General features: G+C 35.3%; 1 long non-coding RNA gene across 1 annotated transcript; it reads left to right on the forward strand.

The window, feature by feature from the left end:
- Positions 1-3,221: 3,221 nt before the first annotated feature.
- Positions 3,222-4,949, forward strand: LOC142622194 (uncharacterized). The gene is made up of 2 exons (XR_012841875.1): positions 3,222-3,605; positions 4,407-4,949. It is a non-coding gene; the product is annotated as an uncharacterized LOC142622194 (long non-coding RNA).
- The last annotated feature ends 17,645 nt before the right edge of the window (positions 4,950-22,594 follow it).

The raw sequence follows: 22,594 nt of genomic DNA on the forward strand, positions 1-22,594 counted from the left end.
TCACTATAAGGCTCTAGGCCTATAATAGATTAAATTTGTTTTTACAATATGAGTGTCATCATAAATTAGTATAGTAACTCTATCCTTTTTTATCTACTTGTTATAGTGGTTCCTATTCCTAATCATGTCCCTGTTTTTAATTTATAATGATAATTTTAATAAAGATTTTGAGTCTTTAACTTTTTTAAAACTAATGCCAAAATACAGTTTAGACCCTTAAACTTTGATCAATTGTCATTTTGGTCCACTAAAATTAAAAAGTGTCATGTTTGTCCATTAATTTTGACATCTAGTCAAATTTCTTTCAAAGGATAATAAGAAAAATGGTAAATTACACTAACCTACCTTGAGGTTTAGGAAAATGTCAAACAAATTTAAAGCTTCTTAAAAATAACCAATCTGGTTCTTGAAGACAAACGGCGTGTAACACCATTTGTTTCAAACCCAAAGGTTTTTTTATTTTTTTTTATGGCCTGTTTGGAAGTTTAAAAAATGAGGGGGAGTAGAGTAAAGAAAGAAGGAGTAATTCAATTACCTTATTTGGAAGTTTTTTAAGGAAGGAGGGGGAGGGGTTTGGAGGGGTTTCAACTGCCTCTAACCACTCATTTTTAATTTCCCCAAATTGGAGAGATTTGGATGGAGAGTAGAGTAGATAAATTATTGACCAAATAAATCCCCCAATTTACTCTTTCTAAATTAACAAAATTACAAATTGATTATATAAATAATCTTTGTTTGTTTCTTGAGAAAATTTAAGGTGAATGAAAAAAAAAATTGAATCTCACTATTTCACTGACTAAAGCTAAACAACCCCCTGATCTAACAACATTTACACTACACTCCTCTGTACGCCACTCCGTTTATTTCCCAAGAAAAATACCAAAAAGAAAAGAAGGCGCAGGGCATGGCCGTGAGAGCAACGGTGTCGCGGTTCCCGATAGATCTGGGCTCGCAAGACGGATCGGGTCTGCCACGGGGTGTGACGGTGACGCCATTCGCGAAGAAGGACGAGAACCATCAGGGTCTCAACTACGGATCGGAAGGAGACCTATTATCGAGGTGCAAGAATCGCTAGAGCTACTTCAACACCTATTGCGACTCGAGCAATGGTCGTGGATTTCTTCGTCCTCAGTGGATGAGGACAGAGACGAGTCGCCGACGACAAAGCCGAAGGACTTGCCGAAGGTCCAGCGTCGGAACTCTGCATAGAAACCGGCCGCGGTTGCTTCCTATGTGAAGCTTCATGATCGGTTCAGGTCGTGGTTGCTTCCTATGTGAAGCTTCTTGAAAATTTTCCATAAATAAAGAAAATTTATTTTTAATTTTATTATAATTTTCTTGAGGTAATAAAAATTATTTTATAATAATTAATAGTAGTTTTATACTTTTATTAATGGTATTTGATGGAATGAGAGTATTGATTAAATAATTATTTAATTTAACAAATTAATCATAGACCAATGTTGCAAGTCCATTTCAAATAGGGTAAATTTGTCTATTGAAATCATTTCCTTTTATTTCCATCCTAATTTTAAAAACATCCAAACAAGAGGAAGAGCTAATTACTCCCTTCCCCCTTACTAATTTTAAAAACATCCAAACAATGTGGAAGATAACCATTCCCCTCTACTCTCCTCTCCACTACTCTACTCCCCTCTACTCCCTTCTACTCTCTTCCCTCTCTAAACTTCCAAATAGGCCATTAATCTTTTCTCTATTCTTTCTTCTTATCCTCACAAAGTCACAGTCAACACCTCACCGCCACACACTTGGCCTTCTCTCTATCTCTTGTTTCTTTTCTTTTTCCTCTACTTCTCACTTGATTCTCTCACTCTTTCTATTTTCTTTTCCTTTACCAAGCCAAATCTTACCCTCTTCTTTCTCCCATTTCTTCTTCTCTCATGTCTCTATTTCGCTGATGGAAATCCTTTAGTGTGGCTGGTGGGTGGTTAGCCATTTTCGATGGGATAACTGGATTTGTTTTTTTTTTTTTTTTTGGGGAGAGAAACTGGATTTAGGTTTAATGGCAATATTGTGATGGAATTTTGGACCTTGGCTGGTGTGATTGGGTTAAGGTCATTCGAGTTTTCATGGGTTTCTTTGTGAAAGAGATGAAGATGTTCCTTTTGGTTTTCTTAGCAACCAAACACTAAGTAAAGAAGTCTAAAGAGCAAATGAGACTATATGGGTTGTCCTTTTGATATTTTGGCTACTAAATTAGGAATGAAGAAGATTTATGGGTTGTACTTTTGATTTTCTTGGCTACCAAACACAGAATGGGGAAGATCCATGTGACTTTTTCTTTGGATTTTCTTGGCTACCAAACACAAAATTATTAATAAATTTATTTTAAGAAAAAAAAAATCGTTGGTGTGGTGTTGATGAAACATGAAATAGTGTGGTGTTAATGTCCCACTTGCGGTTATTGTAGTCTTCTTTTGGAAATCGCAGGTAGCTTTGCACCTGGAGAGAATGCACAAACGGCCTAACACGCCATTAATGTTTAAAGGACCAAATTGGACATGTTAAAGAAGTTTTGGATGTTTTTGGCATTATCCCAAACCTGAGGGTAGGTTATTGTATTTTACCCTAAGAAAAACATCCAATATTGCAAATATAAATAAATAAACAAAACAAAAAGAAAAAATCGAAAACATATCACATTAGGACTCTAACTTAAAGTGCCAATTAGCACTCAGAAAGTGCATTTAAGCACTTGTGGCCCAAAAATTGAATTTTCAACCCAGCTCATGATTTTTTTTTTTTTGGTGGTTTTTCAAATTTGCAACTTAAATTCATCCTAGTTTGAGATAAACCTCTTAATTGTCAGCTTAGGAAAGTTAGGTGTTGTTTGGACACCCCAAATTCCATCGCTCATATCTCAGTTTTCTTAACTCATATGTCAAAAATGGTGGGCCCCACGATCAAGAACTCTATTTGGCTCAATTTCCCTCACTCAGTTCCTTAACTCAATTCTCAATTTTTTTAACTCATAATCTGGAAACTGAGTTAAGAGAAAGAGAGGTGCTACGTCCACAACATTTTTACAACATTTTTACAACAAATCATAGGTGGTTAGTTATTATTGGTTCAAATTTGAACTTAACACTAAGATTACTTTTTTGCCCCAACAATAACAACCAGTAACAACCTGCCACTTAAGATTTGTTGTAAAAATGTTGTGGACATATCATTTCTCTAAGAGAAAATGTTGTTTTCGAAACACCAAAACTGAGTTTCAGTGGCAAGCTCGCAGATACTCACCAACCCGTGGGGCCTATGGCAGAGTCTTATCCCATCAGATTGACCATTCTCACATGCTCTCCAACGGTCACAAGCCTCTCTCATCACTCCCAACCCTCTTCACTCTCTCATCACTCTCATCAGATCACCTCTCAAAGAACATTTCATACTCTCTTCTCCTCTCCCATACCCACGGTAAGTCCTCACAACTGACCAAGCTCCGACGTCTTCCCGACCGTTGAAGCTCTAATGCCAACCTCTGAACTTGACCAGATCCGCGCTCCAAGCTCCGCCTTGCTAGGACCTCAAGCAAGACCCTTTTCTCCTCTAGAGCCTTAAGACCGACCCATTTTTGTCAAGAGGTACCCACGATCCTTCCCCCTTCAGCTTCTCTTCTCCGTTTCCTTACTGTTTTGTTTATTTTCTTCTCCATTTTGAATGCTCTGTGATGTGAATGTTTGGCTGGATCCGTGGGTATTGCTTTTTTTTTTTTTGGGGTTAGAACTAAACAAAAAAACAAAACATTGGCCGTGGGTTTACCTTTTGTGAATTTTGTTTTAGGATTTGAATGTTCTTTGCTGTGAAGTTTGGCCGGATCCGTGGGTATTGCTGGAATGGGGTTTAGAACCCCCTCATTTGTTGTATAAAAATATTAAAATGTAGTCTGTGGGATGGTTAACTGTTTAACAAAATGATTTGATCCATGTTTAACAAAATATTTTTCACATGCTTAACAAAATAACTTGTACACGTTTAACAACATTATTCCCCTGCTGCTACTTAGATCTGTGGGATGCTAGTTACTTCAAATTTTATGCATTTTACCATTTTTTGAGTTTTGTGGTTCTGTATACAGTATTTGATAATGTTGTGTGCTTTTCGGATAATTGTTTATGGTGGTTGGTGAGAGTTGCATTGTACTAAAGTATTGCCACTGAAATGGGTTCCCTGTGGTTTTTGTTTTTTAATTTTTTCAGATGCAATGTTTTTGTTTTGTTTATTTGTTCTTCCTCTGCACTTGCTGGAATTTTGGGGGTACAAAGCATGATTTGCATATACTCAAATAGGATGCCATATACCTGTCACCTATATTGGCATTACATACATAACCTTCGATTTTGTTGTTATAATGTGTTGCTTACATGGTCTTGGATTGGTGTAAGATGGTTGGGGATTTGAGAACGTGGGATGATGATTATGTTGATGAGCTATGTGATATTGTGTTTGGGGAATTCTTGGTTGGTAATTTTGCACAAGGTGTTCCTCGTGACCCGGTGTGGGATGTGATCACCTAAACTCTCAACTCTCGTACTAGGAAGGATTTCCTCAAGAGGCAAGTTATGATCCGGTTCCGTCGTCTCCAAAGGTGGTATTGCCAAGCAAGGGGAGTTCGTAGGTTTGCAAGGTCCGGGCATGGGCATCCGATTGGTCCTGCTGACTCAGGGGATGATCAATCTTAGTAAGAGACAAACTTATATTGCTAAAGTATTGTAGTGCATGTGACTTTTGTTTATGCTAACTTATTTTGTTCCATCTAAAGTCTATACACCGGAATGGTGTTGTTAGCATCTATTTTAGCATGTACTAAGTAATGGGTATTACTGACTAGTAAGGTGGTAAATCAATGCTTCAGTCTTTTGGCTTTTTCTTTGTTACATGGTGACAATGTATATGTTTAACCGTCTGGCAGTGGCATATTTTGATTCTATGGTGTACGAACATTATGTACTACTTCTTAATTTAGAATTCCGTAACTTACTTGGTAGTTTTCCCGCTAAACATTGTATCATATATGTTTATTCACCTATCATCTGCATATAGTGTTCTGATTACCGGGTGAGATATTTGAATTAGATGCACATGAATCGCAAGATGCGGATGACAAACTGTGGCCTCCCCACGTAGAACATATATTTATTGAGATAATGTTGGAGGAACAAATAAAGGGTAATATGGAGAACGGTGTCTTTAAGGGCCCTATGTGGCAATCAATGACCATTGAACTTAATAATCGAATGGGTAAAAATTTCACGTCTAAGAAAGTTTTCCAAAAGCACAATAGGCTCTGGCAAAAACAACGCAAGTGGAGTCTAATACTGAAGCACACGAGCTTGGGTTGGGATGAGACCACCCAAACAGTTATTGGTCCGGACGAGGTTTGGGCACATGTGGTGGTGGTATGTGTTGGAAAAATAAAGGAAAATACTTGTTTGTATTTCATACAAAACATGGGCAGCGAAAAAAAATAACGGATCTAATTCATTCGCAATTGATAACATGTACTATGTAAATTTCAGAATTAGAGAACAAGAAAGCGTACCTTGGTGCAGTGAAATTCAAAACCGAAGATTAGAAGCACTCGGGAATACTTTTAATCTTTACTCCAATTCCTCTTAATGCCCAAGATGTGTGGTCTCTCAATCAGTTTTCATCAAAGAGAGAATAGGAGAGTGTCCAACACTCACATACAAACCATTTCATTCTTTGTATGAAAACACTTATGAAAAGGTCTCATGAAAAACGCTTTTTGAAAAACTTAATGAAATTCTGTATGTTTTCTCCGTATAAATATAACTGATTATCTAATTAGGCTAGTCTTTTGGGCCATTCCAATTGGGCTCTTGTGTGTGGCTTGAAGTGGGATCAAAAGAGACCAATAAGACACTAGCTTCAATGGGTCTTGGGCTTTTTTGTCAACTCTTGACAAGTCCAAAGTTACCATTAACTATATTTAATACCACTATATAAATATAGTTACACTCTAGGCCTTATCTATAAATTATATCCCAAGACATTATTGTACATGCAACCCCTTCATAAAATATTCGTAGTAATACAAAGTCATGAATATAGACTGCTACTTTGAAGATTACTACATCTTAATCCTTGAGTACCCGGTTTAATCTTTTATGTTATTCATTATATATTTATGAAATCCAATTCCATAAATATATACTTTAGTAACTCCTTACTAAAATGATTGGGCCCAACTCTCTGAATAACCAAACCCATTAAACTTATCTCAAGAGAATATTTTGTATTTCCATTAAGAGACTATGAATTCCATCTTGAGAATACATGTTCCATCAACACTAAATGTGGCTGCCCAACATACTGAGGTTTTGACCGTGACTGATAGATCTCACTTCTGATATATCAACGCAACCTACATCTCATGATCAGGTCCATTATTCTCTCAAGATTTAGAGTTGATATAAATAGAAGTCTTGAGATTTATTATTCATTTGACAGTCGTTAAGAGAATAATAAATCTCATTGCGGTCCAGTTCAATATGTCTTAACTCTTAAAATATATCAACATATCAATTAGAAAATCTCCATTTCCATAATCGAGACAAATCATCTTAGTTGATATGTTATAGTCTTCGCAGATGAAACGCCAAATTTCATCACCGACTACAAACTAAATTTATGAGTTTACAAAGAACTTGTGATTTACATCTTCTGTGACTAAATCACATAAATCACATACAATGCATATCATGGACTAAGATAATGTCCCATTAGTTCATTTATAAATAATCTCATATAATTAAACAATTTAATTATTTATAACATGCCTGGATTTTAGGACATAAACCCCAACAGTATGTTACTTAATGCATTTCACGTTCCCTTGTTAGTTGTGTATGTGTTTCCATTTTTGTGATTATTAAGGAGAAGGGGGAGGGGTACTTTTCATTGAAATATGTTAACAAAACTAAGATTGCCATTTGAATAAATTTTTGCGCAGTCACGCCCTTTTCCAATATTTTATTCCTTATTACATTACAATATTTTTTGTTAGTAATGATTTAATAAATGAATTAGACCGAATCAATCGATCCATTTTTTTTATACTATGTTTGGAATGGATACATTTCTTTTATAACGTGATTATATTTGCATTGTTACACTATGATACCATATTGTACTTCATTTATTACATTTATTTCCAGTTTTAGATCTACCAATAATAAGTTCTTGTGTATGGCTGATTATTGTTGATGTGTCATATGTTCTTGTAGGGAGATCGAGGTGCAACAAACTTGCGTAAGAAAGGATGCCCAGACTATGACAAACTGAAGCAGTTGTTTGCCCTGAGTACTGCAACTGGGCACCTTCATATATCTTCAATCACTCCTGCCTTGACCAGTGACGAAGAGCGTGCCCTGGAGGAAGAGCTTGCTAATGATGGTGCTGCCACCCATGTTGATGAAGATTGTTACACTCCTAACTTGGAGAGTATACCTCTGTCTGCGAAGGAAACCGGAGTTGAGGACCAAACCCAAGCTGCTGGCAAATGTCCCATGCAAGACGCAAGTGCCAAGGGTAAGAAGGTGTCAAAGAAAGCAGATAGAGTAAGTGAGATGACTGTGGCCCTAAAGGAGTATACTTCAATGACAAGGGAGAGGTATAGCGGTAAGAAGGGTAAGTCCAGTGGCAACTTTGAACAATTCGCTCAGTCCATAGTTGAAGGTGATCCTTGTTCTCTAGGGAAAGCTATTGCGGTGCTTAATCAGTATGAAGACATAGGGAACAAGGCATATGTCAAAATCTCAGAGGCTCTCCAGCAAAAGGATAATAAGGTGGTGTTTATAGGCATGCCGGAGCATAGGAGGAAGACATAAATGGATGATATTGTTAACCCAGAGGATTGATTTTGTAACTTAATTTGTTATGTTGTAGTCGTAGTATATGTATTTTTCTTTCTAGGTGTAGACATTATAGCACTGTGGTGGTGTAGTATGTGGTCTTTTATTATGTTCTAAACTATGGATTATTGTAGGTTTGCTTTTTTTCTTTTTTAGCGTCACTGGGATGCTATGTTGAATTGGTTGCAGTTTATTATTATTATTATTATTATTAGACATAATGGGATGCTACGTTGAACAGCTTGCGGTTTTTATATTGTTAGATATAATGGGATGCTATGTTGATTAGTTTGTGGTTTTTTTGATGTTGGATATAATGGGATGCTATGTTGAATGGGTGCATTTTTATTTTTGTTTTTGAATCTGATGCTTTGATGAATAGCTTGATGTTTTTTTCATGAAATTTGAATATAATGACATCCTACATTGATGTGAACTTTGTTGAGTTGAGTTATTTCCATTTTGCTTAATGCATACATCACATACTTAAAGAGTGTGTTATTGCAGTGTATAGGTGACAATGGCGTTAGGGGTTGAATGGTTAGATGCATTCCTGCGTTATGACTATAAGGATTCATACTTTGACAGCGTTAATGTGGATGCCCTCTCTGGATTTACTGACGAAGAGAACTCGGATTCAAAGAGTGATAGCGAAGATGAAGCAGAGCGTGATAGCAAAAATGAAGCAGAATTTGATTTTGTGAATCCCATAGTCGGGAAGATGTTTGCCTATATGCAACGACATTATGATAAACAGCCCATGCGTACAAGTGTCCTGACGGGGAATGGATACATGGAAGAACTAGAAGAAGTTAATCCTCAGAAGTGTTTTGAGATGTTTCGCATGACACGCCCATTGCTACTTCATTTAGTGGATGAATTGCGTGGCCATGGTTATTTGAGAGATGGGCAGGGTGATGTAGGTTGCACGCAGGTGGTAGCCATGTTTTTGTACATAATTGGTCACAACACCCGAATGAGATATGTTGCAGATATGTTTCAACACTCAATTGAGATGATCTCGCGCCACTTCCGCAGGGTGTTGCAAGCTGTTCACTCATATGTGAAACACCTAATCAAACTGAATCCAAATGTAGATGGCCTCCCCGAACATCTTAAAGTGAATAAGTACTGGCCATGTTTCGAGGTAATATTATTAACGTAGTTAGTACTGAGTTGGGTCCTAACTTAATTCTCTATGTAGATGATATTGTTGATGTGTCTTATTTTATTATGTTTTACTAATTTCCATGTGTAGAAATGTGTTGGGGCAATTAATGGCACCCATGTCAGTGCTCGGCGCCCTTCAAACGAGACGCAAGCATACAAGAGTCACAAGTCTACCGTAACCACAAATGTATTATGCGTGTGTAACATGGACATGCGGTTCACTTATGTTCATGCTGGGTGGGAGGGTAGTGCTAATGACTTGCGGGTGTTGGATGAAGCGATTAGTGACCCAAATCATGGATTCACATGGCCACCAATAGGTGTCATAATTGCATTTGTGTTTAAGTAAATTATTTGTACTAATTATGATTATTGTTACGAATACCACAACGTTTATTGTTGGTCACGTATAGGGTCATACTACTTGGTGGATTCGGGCTTCCCTATTGGCACTAGTTTCCTTCCACCGCACAAGTCAACTAGGTACCATGCTCAGGAGTTCCATTCAAGCAATAGACAACCATCAACAAAAGAGTTGTACAACTATAGGCACTCTTCATTGCGGATGGTTATTGAGCGATCGTTCGGAGTTCTGAAGGCTCGTTTCCCTATTCTCAATTTAATGTCGTACTTTAAGCGTACTAGGCAGTGTTATGTGATTGTTACGTGCTGTGCTTTTCACAATTTCAAACGCATGAATAACCGGGGTGATGAACTCTTCCGCGCTTGGGCACCGACACAGGTTGAAGGAACTTCCAGTAGTGGCCTCCCCAGCCATAACATCGAAGCATCTAGTAGTACTGCAACCCAAAGACATGTACTAGAAATGTTAGAGGCAGTGAAAAGAGTAATGACCTAGTTTAGGGATGATATCACTGATGCTATGTGAGCTGATTACGTGACCTGCCTGCATTGATTGACCACATTTTTATGTTGTATTACATTTATCTTAGGTAATGTTGTATAAAATTTATCATAGGAAATGTTGCAGCGTTAGTTCAACTATTTTGGAAACTTCACTCATAGGAGAATTATGTTGTATAGAATTTATCATATGAACTATTGCAGCGTTACTTATTTTCATTTTGGAACCTACATATTAAGGAGGACTATATTAGACTAAAGTTATGTACAGAAACATTGCACCATTTCTTCAAATATAAACGGAGCCTAAATGCAAAGGAGGATTATGTTGTATGGCATTTATGTGTGAAATATCTCCCTAAGTCATTTTATAGATTTTGGAACCTAACATTTAGGTTGGTGCAGTGGATTATATAAATGATTCAGACAATGAATAGAAGTTTTGTCCTTACAAAACACCTGAATATGTACCAACAAACACAACAACAAAACGAAGCATTGCAAGTTGCATCTACAGAAAACATATCCAGCAACATATAATAGGGCTTACATATGTTTGCTAATATAAATATACAAAGGCTCATGGTAGGCACATTTGCCTTTGTCCATTGCCCCCAAACATGGGCATAACAACAAAATACAACCTAATCATAACCCAAGTCGTAATCAAAGCAATCCACAACTTGTGCACTTTCTCCTCGGCACTTCGGAGTGCAACTCTATACTTCTCAGCTCTGTGCTTTGCTAAGCATTCTCACTCTAATGCTTCTGTCTCTCCTCATTGTGCATTGTCCCTCTCATTTTTGGCGGCTTTCGCCTCAGCTACTAGTCTTGACCACCTTTCCCGCACAATTGGGGCTGTTGCATGTCCGCGAGGGCACATGTCCTTGTCCAACCACCTAAAGAACTTACAAGCCTGGTCGGAGTCCTGTGACAAAATTCATACCATATAGTTGACAGAGAAATTAGGTAGATAAAGAAGTTCACGTAAAAACAACATGGATAAGAGCAAATAATTTTGATACAAACCGGCGACTAGTGTTGATACCCATAGAACCTCCTTCCAAAATTATGGAGGGATAAAGACGTCCTAAGCACACAACGGACATGTCGCACATATGCTAAGTAGACGTGGAGCTATAACTATTTGTGGAAGACATTGTTTCAATTGCTGTAACACAAATGACATAAATATCAACATCACTTCAAGTAAAAGTAAGTTGTAAGATCATGGACCAAAATAGGGTTCAGAGTCATTTCAATGTTTGTATTTGCCTTCTTAATATTGTTGAATTAACGAAGGCAAACAATCATTCTCGGTTCCAACAACAGAACAAGAGAAATCAAAGTAAAGCGAGCATGAACATATTAGCAACATAGCACAATATTGCAAGAGAATAATTTGCATAGGGTAGAAATATCAAACTTTTGTTTACATTGAACATGTTTGCCAAACAGCTATTTCAAGACACTCAAAACCTCAAGTGACATGGGTGTGTATGTGTGTGTACTTAAAAGACAGCTATTTAACATATATAGACATCATATAATATGCCAGTGTAACAAAATCCGAAGGGTACATATAGAAAAAGACATAACAATACAACCAAATGACTTCAATAAGAATACTAAACGCTTTTGAATGATTCTTATAAGCAATATTATAAGTGATTTTTCAGCCTGAAAAATCTAAAAATAGTTTTACAACTCTTCTAATTCATACCAACCCCTTATTAAACAAAATAACATTTGTATTAAAGTTGGAGCATGTTAGATGTATCATATTGTATGTCAACTCAGTCACAAAAGCTTTGTAGTTGCATTCAAGTTTCAATGAGAAATCAAAGAAACAGTCATGTCTTGTTGAACCCAAGCGGTTGGAACAAACCTAAGCATCTATAAGAGCAACATATGTCTTTAAAATGAACAATACTCCAAGCTTAGATATGTAGTATGATGACTGTCCAAGAGCTACTCCAAATTCAACTCTAGGCAATTCAATAATATAATTAGTATGTACAGGCAATGGTCCAAGCTTCTATACATGTGTTCAACAATATGACATGAAAGAAAAAAGGATGTTGTTGCCTATTGGTGAATAGAATATATTCTCCAAAAAGAGAAGAGGATGCACGAAAGGTTCATGCATGTAAAGAGATTGCTCAAATCAATCTTGCTTTTTAAGAATTAAGCTTGAACAATACTCAGCAGGACTATCAATCCTGTTTTCACAACATCCTTTTTACTTACTCGATTCTTTTAGGAAATATACAAGTAAAGGTGATCATATTACTACTTAGAAAATAATCAAACAGTTTTATCTCATTCCTCCCAATTTTGGGTCTCAATCAAAAAGTAAGAAAGAAAAAATTTACCAGCATAACAATTGGTACACAATTCCTTCCAAACTAAATTATTGAGTTGAACTTGATTTTCCTTTTTCTTTAGGGTTGAAAAATGTTTAATGTTCAAATGAGCAATCTTGCAAAGGTCAAATTAACAATCTTGCATATACCCCTTCAAACACACATAAACAATCTTGAAAAGGTCAAATCCGTAATAAATGTATTCAACACCATGGCAGATTTTAGGAAAATTATAACATTTATTTCAAGAAATTGCAGATGAAATGGGGGAAAAATTGACATACAGTGGTGCCTTTACCTACTGCCGATCACCCTTGCAGAGCAGAGGAGGGATGGTGGATGTCTAGGCTCGGTTTAAGGGGCGGAGGTGTGGCGGAGGACGGTGCTGTAGCTTCGTCTGAGAGGTGATCGCAAGATGTTAGGTTCGTTGTCAGGGACGACGAGGGGAAAAGCTGACCGACGTGGGTCCCATAGCGGTGGCGCAGAGAAAAGAGGATGGAGGAGTTTTGAACAGTGGTGGTCAGCAGGTTTAGGAGTTGAGCTTGCAGTGTGAAAGGGAATGAGGTGGCCTGAGTTGAGCACGCGGGTAACCTAACTGTGTGCACTGCACAGTGGTCAGCCCCTGGGTCCCATAAAAAGGTGAGTTGTTGTGAGTTTTTAGGCAGAAAACTAAAGTCGGTTTTGGTTGCCAAACAAGGGTAGGAGTGTTTTGGGAATTATTGAGTTATGATAAATGAGTGATGAGTTAACACCCACTCAAGAACCAAACAAGGCCTTAGTGACTCACTCCAACTCATCAACCAAGGGTTTCCCCTCTCTAGAGAGAGTTTCTTTTTTTTTAAAGATCTTTAAATAGAGGAGTGATCCTCACTTTTAAAGCATAATTCAACTTTTGATTCTTTGAGAGAGCTTTTTGAGAAAGAGTTATTAGGTGATTGCTGATCCTTTTTCTCAATCACAACATTTTATCCCCTCAAAAGCTACAAAATTATGACTTCCTTAGCATAAATTCATCTCAAAGTAAGCTCCAATCACTTCCTATTATCAAAACATCGACAATTTATTGTTACACAGTCAAAATTCCTTAAAAACCGAAGGAAATTTCAAGAGAACCATTGAATAGATAAGGTGCTACCAAATTTTTAAAGCTTGAAGAAAGGAGGTGTCGTAAATTTCCAACAATCCAAGGAACTTGTAGGGAGGAGTTGTTGCCTGTGGCCTAATCATGCATGCATATATAAAATCCAAATCGAAGTGGTGTCAAACTTTTGTTTTAAAATTGCTTCAAACATGTTTGTGATTGATGAATGATGATATGGTATGATTTAGAATCAAGCATGTTAGCACTCCACAGGTATAAGTGCTTGTGGGGTATGGGAGATAAAGGCCGGGGTTCAAGTCTCCAGGAAGGAGCTTCACCCACATATGCAATTAAATTAGGCGAAAGTAGAATTTCTATCTTGTATAAAAAAAAAAGAAAAAGAGAAGGTCTTTCATTTGATCACATGCCTTCAATATTGTTCAAAACACTTTTTCAAAATCTTAAATTTTCAATTCCTTTATTTGTTTATGCTGGGTTTAGAACTAACTAAGTGAATTGACCAATCATCCAATTTCATTAATTAGATTAATTTCATGCAAGATTCAATTACTAAGCGGAATGCACAACCATATCATGTAAGCTAAATGCAGTGGAAAATAAAATGACAAAACAATATAGTCACAATGGAAAAAACCCTTGCAGGCAAAACCCCATTGGGTGATTATATAGGTCACCACTCGTGAATAATCCATTAAATAGTAATTGAGGTTACAAATATAGAGATTTCCCAATACCAATACCTACAATTGTAGAACCTACTAACACTAGTTCAACTCTAATTTGGATGGACTAAGATTAATAGTAGACTTTTTCAGTTAGCAAAGATTTCCTATCAACGTCGAATAGTTGAAAAAATTTCCCATCAATGCGATGACTCCTTACAACAACTTTTGATTGATGTAAATGGTTGGTGCAAAGTTCTTCGCAGCAACACACTTCAACAGACGAACCATAAGTAGCTTAGCTCTAAACAACCACAAGGTTGCAGCAACTTCTCAATGATACAAGTCTGTTGTGTGTGTGTGATGATAGCTCTTAAAAATAGTATTTAAGTCGTAATGGAACCCTAGTGCGAAAATCCCAATGCTGCCGCATCATCTAAACTAAATATGAAATTCTACATAATCGAAGCTCAATCAATCGGCTACTATTGCGACTTCAATTGAGGCAACAATTGCAGCACTAGTTCGAGTATTCTTGAGATTGTTCTGATTTTGTCTTCAATTGATACCACTTGAACACATAATGAACAATCTAAACTATGATTCAATTACATCAAAAGTGCATTTAGACTCGGATATGCCAACTTATACAAAAAAATGACTATAACAACTTATAACATGCTTCTTTTTTTTTTTTTTTGTATGGATATGTTTGGATGCATTGATAGAGTGACATGGTCATGGCCCCTACATTCTTGAAGGTTGATTAATCAAGCAAAGTGGATGCCTAATACATTCCCACTCCATAACTTAGCCTTTGATCTTAGAACAATAGTTCTAGAGTATGTCTCATCAATGAAATTTTCAAGGAAATAAAAATAATGTAATTTTTTAGGTTGTATCTAGGAAAAAAGCCATTTAAGTTTCCTTTATATATTCTTAGAGCTCGATAGTAAAACTACTAGAGCTGATTGAGACCCCATATTTTAAATTACGGTTAATTTCTTTTAATCTACTCTACTAGATGCGGAATTAGAGTAATCAATGGATGATTAACCTAGACTACTTCTTAGTGCATGGACATACATAATTAACAATTAAGTATAAAACACAAAGAGTAAGGGAAGAGAGATGCAAACCACAAGATATCACTGCGATCTGTTATCAAAGAGGAAAACCGAGTGCTCGACGTAAAAACCTCTATGTGGCCCTCCAGGCTGAATCAATTCACTAGTGAATAAGCCTAGACTACCCTCTGTACTTAGACCCTCCAAGTCCCAGCTACTAATGGGCTTCACCGAGCTTTGTCTTCACTTGCTTTCCAGATCTCGCAATTAGCACCAATTGCATCCACCATAGAATGACATGACCCAATGCTTTCCGAGAGCTCCAAAAAAACTCACAAAACTCAGAATGAGTGAGGTATGTGTTTGGGCTAAGAACCTCTCAATGGATTTGGAAATTAGAGAGATAGGAGTATGAGGAAAACTAAGAGAAATGTGTAAAGGATTGTAGGTAAGCAATCTTTAACTTTTTAATGGATTTCTAGATTTTTTCTTTGAAATTATCCTTACAATTTTATGGGTAATGTAGGATTTTATAGTGTGGGTTAAAAAATGAGGAAAGACACATAAAACAGGCTGATAGTGCATCTTGTGAGTCAGGTCGCGAGTTGGCCAAGTTGCGAGCCACTTGCAAGATGCCATCAATACTTGACCTTTCAACTTCCAACATGTGCTCCTCACATGACCTTTTGTAGGTTGCTCCACTCGCAAGTCAGTTGCGAGTTGTCCTACTCTTCACAGTTCTTCACCAATTTCTCACCCATTGCATTGAATCCCACAAACATACATGGAAATAATTGATGAATTACAATCAAATTTGACATGGAATTAATGCCAACAGAACCTAATTGAAAATCACAACTTTACATATTCCATCAAATGTAAATTTTCAATTTGACAATAAAATGAGGCGTTTTTTCAATTGTAGTTTTTTTTTTTTTTTCTAACTTAATAAAATAAGTAGCAACTCCATGTAAACCCTCAATTTGAGGGGGTCAAATGTCATTAATCAAATCGCACAATTTGGGAGGAATTTAACATGATCTTACCCATTTCTGTGGTCTGTATATTAACCTTGAGGTCATGGTTTATCGCACCACGTCTATATATATAATAACAGGTAAAACTGAGAGAAAATTCTAATTTTATGCCATGTGTTCCATCTAATCTAAGTTTTTAATTTTTGTGTCAAGTGAGTTAATTCAATGTAAAAATTGGATTTCAATTAGAGTTTAATTTTGTGTCATGTATCCCATCTAATCTAAGTTTTTTTTAATTTTTGTGTCAAATAACTTAATTTAGTGTAAAAAACAAGGAGTCTAATATAAGTAAACCATAAAAAATATAATTTTTGAATGATTTTATATTTATGAGCTTTTTTATATAATTAAAAACAATTCAAGTTTATAAGTCATATATATATATATATATATATATATATATATATATATATATATATATATATATATATATATATATAATCAAAGCTAAGAGAAAATCCAATTAAATTCTAAACTGAAGTCTAATTTTGTGCCATGTGTCTCATCTAATTTTTAAATTCTAAATTATATATATGTAATTGTGATTGTTTTTAAATGTATCAGTGCATATGCATGGGATTACACACTAGTTACTGCTAATTAAAAGTGTTCATCAATTTGGTAGGTCAATTATTTGAAGTTTATTTTTAAGCCAAACTAACATGATGCACTTCCAATCAAATGAAACCAAATTGTACTCTTAGATTGGGGTGGATCGGCTAAACCACATTTAGTTTTCATTAATGTTGATGCAATTGGTTAAATTTGTTGTAGGTTATAAGGTTAGGATTAAGTATATGTTTTTTTAAAAAGCAAAATGGATATTTTGAGCTGGGTTTTTTAAAATATTAAGATTTTTTCTAAAATAGGCTAGGCCTATATAACCCATTGCACATGATATAAAACCAACCAAATCTTCATTATAATAATTCAACAATACAACCATCAAAGAGGTAACAACAAATAATATACTCTATAAAACATGGAAATAATACAAATAACATCAAAGAAAGCCAATATGAAAATGACACAAACCACTATGACATAAAAGATTTTTAGGTATTTTCTCCATAAAAAAAAAAACACAAAAAACAAGGAGAAATTTATTATCTTCGGGAAAATGGGGTTCTACCGAATAGTAGCAAAAATATATATTTTCATTAATTATCTTGATCTTGATTATCATTCGGCATCACTAAAACATATTTGAAATTTCATTTTTTAAAACATGTAAAATCAACATATTCACACATGGAAAATGGTGAGATTGAAAGCTTGAGCATTAGGTTGTGCATTTTAATTGGGCAATGGAAACCCAAAGTTTGAGATGAATAAAAAAATAGAGAATCCATGAGATAATTAAAGAAATGGGAGAATTAAAAAAATTTGAAAGCACGAAACTCACTAGTTGTTGTCTGGTTGATTGAGAGAGGAAGAGAGACATGAAAAATAAACTTGGGTTTTTTTCCCCCACAAAACGATAACATTTAATGTGTGTATGTGTGTGTATATCAAATTATTGTTTTAGGATCGAGACTAATGCCACCAATAACTAAATTTGATGGTTAGTTTTTTCGTTTCCTAAAAACAGCCCTACCACCTACTACTTTTTTATATAATAATTTTTTTTGTTAAATATCATTTTACATTTCTGTAGAGAATTATACATAATGAAAATATTAAACTCAATTCATTGTAAGCTTTTCTTACAAATCAAATGAAAATATTAAACTATTGATTTAAAATTGGGGTTGGTTTCAATTTGATCCATACATTTAATTGTGTCAATTTAATAATCTTATTCTCTTACTAATTTTATTGTTACCATTTCCATTTAAACAGAGATGAAACTTACTAATGTGGCAAAAGATAATTAACCACACATTATTTTTGTTGATATAAACCATACAACATGGTGTCACACCACCTAAGATGGTGTATGTCACCATTCAAATTGTTGTGTTTATTTTTTTTCATATTCTTCATTTATTTTGTGGAAGACTTGGGCCAGGTGATCAGTACTGGTCCACCAAACTTAAGCCCAAATACACAAGCCAAAACTAGTATAGGGGATTGGAGCTAGCCCAAACCCCGTGGGGATGGGCCCAGCCCAATAATAAGTGTATTAGGATTTGGAGAGCAATGTTTGGTGAACTTGTTAGTGTTCAGTTACATCTCGGACAGTACGAAATTAACAAGGAAGTAGAGAAGTTCAAATCGGCACCAAACATTAGAAGTGCTTTTAGGAAGTCTTTGCCAAGCATTATTGGCGTCTGGAACAAATTTCAAGAGAATCCTTAGAAGACATGATGATTCCTTGGGATTCTGAGTGAAAGTGGGATTGAATAGAACTTGACGAAACGGTAACGATTGGAACCCCACTCAGAAGAGATTATAAAAGGGGAGTGAATGGCTAAAAAAAGGGGTGGAAGAAAAGAGCAAGAAGTAAGTAAGAAGATAGGAGAAGAGTAGACGCAGGAAAAAAGGATAAAAGAATTGCGGGAGATATACGAGAGATGGTAAGAGAGTAAGTCTGAGAAGGAGAGGATTCTTGGGCTAGAAATCATGACAGTACTTGTAGTTGGGCTGTTTAGGCTTTGTTTGAGGCTAAATCTGTAAGACTGTGAGGAATCCCACCGACAAATAGATTTGGAGCCCAAATCCACTTCCATAACTATTTAAGTCAGCAGGATTGGGGCACCACATATTTTATTCTTTCCTTTTGTCTTCTCCCTCGCTCTCTCTCAACACCCGACTCTCAATTAGTGACACATAATCCAACTCATGTCCATTTATCAAAACTCTAACAAAAACTAAACCTAGCTAATTTTCTTTAACGAAAACATTTCACACCAAAGCCACCACACACGACAATCAATAGAAACCTAGAATTACACCCAACATAAGCCACCGCAAATTATTCTTAAAAATGTGCGCATGTGCTTGGCCAAACCTACACTTACAAACCACCAAACACACTTGTCATGAATAATTGAAAAAGTTAGCCACATATGTACTAAACCCCAAAATAATTCATCAAGTAACAATATAGGCTCCTTATAGGTATTTATATGGTTTATGTTGATATAGTATATGTCTAACATAAGACTCAGTACACGGTTGTACAACCCACATTCATATCTAAATAAGTATCAATCCAAACAATATTTGGTATTATAATCTCCCCTACCTATACCTCTGATGTCTTCTTTAAGGTTTATGTCACATAGTGTCGTGAGCCACATGGTGCTACTTGGCTTTGATAGCATTTTTCACAATTCATGGACATGCTCCAAAAGAACTAATCAAGTTACAATTAAACTCATCATAATTGTTTGTATATCTCATATTGACCTAGCAAACACCTAATATGAGACTTAGCACATAACCGCATAACACACACTCATACAATCTAATCCAATCAAATGCATTTAGTATGAGATATTACAAAACTCAACCTCAAAATCACCAAAAATCAAGCAATCGACCCATAAACCAAATCACCCAAATTCTAACATCAATAATCTATTCAACACAATGAACAATCATGTTTCACTAGTCTAAAAAACCCATTATATTTTCCCCAATCAAACTCCCCTAAAACTGAGGCTAGATTTATCCATCATACCCAGAAGACTTAGACACTGTTAATTACCATAACACCCTCAACCCATTAATCTTTAAAATCAACTCCAAAGCCACCACATAAAGGCAAACTATATAACTATAGATCCCTAACTTATAGCTAACCATACTCCCCTACCAAACTCAGATAGTTGAGATCTCCACTCTTTCTTTATCTCTCTCCTTGCAAAAATAGCCACGAATTTTGGTATTGTTACTCTACAATTTTGAGATTCCTTTGTTAAATATTCTAATGCTCTTTGCTAAGTCGTCATTGATTTCAAAGACTATGTCCCATTCAAAATAAATAAATAAATAAATAAATAAATAAATATATATATATATATATATATATATATATATATATTTATTGGACGATTGGTTTGGACTAGGTTGATCACATGATTGAGAAAACTTAAGTTTAAGATTTAATGCGGCAAAGTAGAGAAGGGTGAGGGAGAATGCGACGCCCTAAAGTTGGTAAGGTTTTGGTATAAAGTGAGATTATGAGAAGAAAAAGGGAAAAAAATTATCAACCAGATTAAAGCAAACTAATCACTATGTGGGACTTATGATTTTTTGGATTTGAAAACAAAAAACTATATTCAAATCAAGGAACCAAACAAGTTCTTAATATTTCAGCTGTCACATTTCAAATTTTATTAATGTTTTGTTGATGTTGATAATTCGATAGTTGAGGAGAGAGAATTTGAATCTTGAATGTCTCTGTTGAATATACCAAGAGGTGTCAACTGGCTTAGTTATAAGGCTCTTGACTTCATCCATGTTTTAGAGGCAAAGAAAACATTAAAATCAATTCAAAAATAAAAGGATTAATTGACACAATTATGTTGAACCACCAAATTGAAACCAACCCCAATATTGGAACACCACCGTAAATGTATTTTCACAAATAATAAATAAAAAATCCAAAAGACCATAACAATGCTGGGTATCTTTGAGTTTGGGATTTTTTGGTGTAAAATTAGGACTTGGGACCCTCTCTGACCATAAGAACTTGTCTTAAAATTTCGCTGACCCATCGTGACACCAATTCCTAAAATAATAAGTAAAATACAATTAATACCCATGAGGTTTGGGGTAATGCTAAGCACATCCAAGACAATCAGAAAATAACCAAATTGGTCCGTAAACACAAACAACTTGTAACTCCATTTGTGTGCTTTACCCTAAAACTAATTCTACACAGTAGCTTTCCATTTCCAATTGCAAGTTCAAAAAGCAATACCCAAAAAGGTTGATTTGTTCCTACCAACTTAAATGCAAATGCAAATGCAAATGCAAATGTATTCTAAATGAAATGAAAATGCTAGATAATTTTTTTCTAATTGTGACATTTTAGTCCAACATGCTTTACATCATTTGTTGCTTTTTCCAAGAGGACCAAGACCAATAAGTTTTCTTAATATAAACCAAAATAAATGTTAACTTTCCCAATTTATGGTTGTTCTTCAATCTTCAACAAGTTCAGACACAATATTTTAAATTTTTACAAAAGAAAAAAATTCAAATGGAGCAAAGAGAAAAAGAACTTTTTGTGAAATTCTTAATTTGAAGGAGATATGCAAATAAGTTTTTGATTTCGTAATATAGCTAAAATTATAGCAATCGAAGAAGTATGACTTGAAAAAGAGCTACTTTATTTTTTATTGGTAGTTCTAATATGTTTTTGTTTCTTTTGTAGGTTGCACTTTCAACAATCTGACTCTTTAGCTTGGAAATTTCGAATTTTTTGGTGTGAATTTTTCAAAATATATATTTTTTGTTTCTAAGTTATAGTTTTAGAATGTTTTAACATTTTTCCTTTTTAATTCTAATTGAATGCCAAGAAACTCAATTACTGAAATAGTAAGTCCTAAGAGAGGAAAGTGACTATTCTTATAATTGTGTTTAAGGCCACTTTATATCTTAGTTATTGATCTTTACCTTTTCAAACTTTGTTTTATAGATATCGAAGGTAGCAGCATCAACTATGTTTGCTTTGGTTGTCCATCACGGTCCAAGAACATCGATCATTCGTGATGTTGATATGGATCGGTATTCATGTATGGATATGTGTCAAGATGTATTGCACTTGTGGACTTGCGTATATACATAGGCACAAACATCAACACCAAGTGTGAAATACTAAATATAATGGACATCATGAATGTGAAAAATGATGCTAATATGCTACATATGTTTGATGCACATGAAGATGACAAGTGTCGTAAAATCAAAATTTATGTCTTATTTGCACTTAATGAGTGTCAAATGGCTTAGTATACTACTTCTCAACCCACTCAAGAACAAGCTATACTTGGTAAGACTTCTTTATCTAAAGATCTTGATTTTAGTGATATTTTTGGCAATGATCTGTTGGCTGGTGCTGTTATGAATGTTAACCATGAAATTTATGCTGTTAAGGGGAAAGAGGTTGATGATGAAATGCAATTGGCATTGGATAGTGTTCTTGAGGATTTTGATATTCTTGCTCCTATGGGTGTAGAGTTTCTTTTTTTTTTTTTTTTTCTCTGTAGAAGAATTTCATATTAGTGCTTTTGATGAAGAACGGCAAGTTAGAAGCGATGATGAAACTGACAGTGATAGTGAGTGTGAACTAGATGAGTAAATTACTAATGATATGAACTAATGATATGAAATAGATGAGTAAACTGGTAATGAGAGTGAGTATGAACTAGATAAGTATGTGACTGAGGAAATTTCATAAGGCGATGATGGTGGCCTCTCAGAATATGGCTATGAAGAAGTTCATGAGGATGAGTATGATTCTGATGTTGAAC

The sequence above is a fragment of the Castanea sativa genome, chromosome 1, assembly GCF_040712315.1.
Source record: "Castanea sativa cultivar Marrone di Chiusa Pesio chromosome 1, ASM4071231v1".
Lineage (NCBI taxonomy): Eukaryota > Viridiplantae > Streptophyta > Magnoliopsida > Fagales > Fagaceae > Castanea > Castanea sativa.